At 62.6% G+C, this 1822-nt stretch overlaps 1 pseudogene across 1 annotated transcript; it reads left to right on the forward strand.

Moving 5' to 3' along the window:
* Positions 1-449: 449 nt before the first annotated feature.
* Positions 450-1422, forward strand: LOC311175170 (olfactory receptor 11L1-like; annotated as a pseudogene). Its single transcript has one exon. The product of its transcript is annotated as an olfactory receptor 11L1-like (transcript).
* The last annotated feature ends 400 nt before the right edge of the window (positions 1423-1822 follow it).

A 1822-nucleotide genomic window follows, 5' to 3' on the forward strand; every position in this document is an offset into this window, starting at 1 on the left:
GGGGAGCAGCGGGGAGACAGGCAAGGTCTGCCTCGCCCCATGGGTCACTCCCTGGCCGGGAATTGAACTCATGCCTTGGTGGCTGGCAACAGCTTCACAGTGCTGAGACTTAACCCTTGCACCACCAGGGAGGCCCAGCTATTAATTGTATTTCCTGAGTTCGGCTCAGTGAGCCCCTTCTTACCTGTGGTGTTGAACCTGGAACTTCTAGATCTCAGAGAGCCTGGTGAGTGGCGCTTGCTGAGGCCCGCCCCCAACTCTTGCACCCCCTTCGCCTAGTTGGTTGAAACCACAGTGGTCTAAAAGCCAGGTGGAGCCACACAAGTTCTTCCAGAAAGCTGTCCTGGAGACGGGAGTGCTTGAAGACAGTCACTCATGTTCCAGAAAGCACCGAGGAATTTCATGCCTTTTCCGCAGTGCTTTCCAAGGTCTCTTCCCCTCCGTAGGTGATGGAGCCCCCAAATGTGTCTGCTGTCACTGAGTTTCAGCTGCTGGGGTTCCAGAACCTTCTCGAGTGGCAGTCCCTGCTGTTTGCCGTCTTTCTGTTCATCTACAGTGTTCACGGTGGCGGGGAACATCGTCATCATCACCGTGGCGAGCCATGATCAGCGGCTGCACAAGCCCATGTACACGTTCCTCAAGCACCTGTCCTTCCTGGAGGTCTGGTACACCTCCACCGTCGAGCCGCCACTGCTCGCCGGCCTGCTGACCCGGGGCCGCGCCATCTCCTTCCCCGCCTGCATGGCCCAGCTCTACTTCTTTGTGTTCTTCGGGGCCACCGAGTGCTTCTTCCTGGCCACAATGGCCTATGACCGCTACCTGGCCATCTGCAGCCCCCTGCACTACCCCCTCCTGATGCGCCCCGAGACTTGCGTCAAGCTGGTGGCCCTCTCCTGGGTGGCCGGGGTGGGCACCGGGGCCCTTCCCTGCCTGATGATCTCCAGGCTGGACTTCTGTGGCCCCAACTAGATCAACCACTTCTTCTGCGACCTGCCCCTCCCGTTGCGGCTCTCCTGCTTCACTATCTACATCACTGGGATGGTCATCTCCGCCCTGTCCGTCGCGGTGCTGTGCGTGTGCTTCCTCCTCACCCTCGTGTCCTACGTCTTCATCATGGCCGCCATCCTCAGGATGCCCTCCGCCTCCGGCCGCGCCAAGACCTTCTCCACGTGCGGCTCCCACCTGGCCGTGGTCACCATCTACTATGGGACCATGATCTCCATGCACGTGCGCCCCAGTGCCCACCTGTCCCCCGAGATCCACAAGATCATTTCCATCTTCCACACCATGGTGACCCCGCTGCTGAACCCCGTCATCTACAGTCTGAGGAACAAAGACTTCAAAGAGGCCTTCAGGAAAGCGATGAGGAGGAGGGGCCGCGTCTGTGGCCTCAGAGCGCGGGGCAGCTTCCTGCTCAGTTGAGGCCATCCCGTGGGACCGGGCAAGGCCCAGGCTGCCCGCAGGGGTGGGTCTGCTTCCCGCCCTCCTAAGCCGGCCGCCCGCTGGCCCCGCCCACCCTCGAGGGGTCCCGCCGCGTGGCCCGTCCCTGCGCTTGGCCGGCCCAGCCCGTGTGGCCGGTGAACAGAGGCCGCCTTCAGCCCGCGGGGGCGTCCACAGCGTCGCCCCTGCCCGCGCCCGGGCGTCCGGCAGCAGCAGGGGAGGCAGTCCAGGTTTCCGAACGCAGGACTGGTCAGCTGAGATGGAGATCCGGGAGTTTGTTGAATGATATTTTAGGAAGAGTCTCTGCGGGAGGGAGGGCGGGCGGGGGAAGGGCACGGGCCAGAGACAGACGAGGGGGGAGGGGAGAGCCACGGGACGTGCG

This window comes from Talpa europaea (assembly GCF_964194135.1).
Source record: "Talpa europaea genome assembly, chromosome: 8".
Classification (NCBI taxonomy): Eukaryota; Metazoa; Chordata; class Mammalia; order Eulipotyphla; family Talpidae; genus Talpa; species Talpa europaea.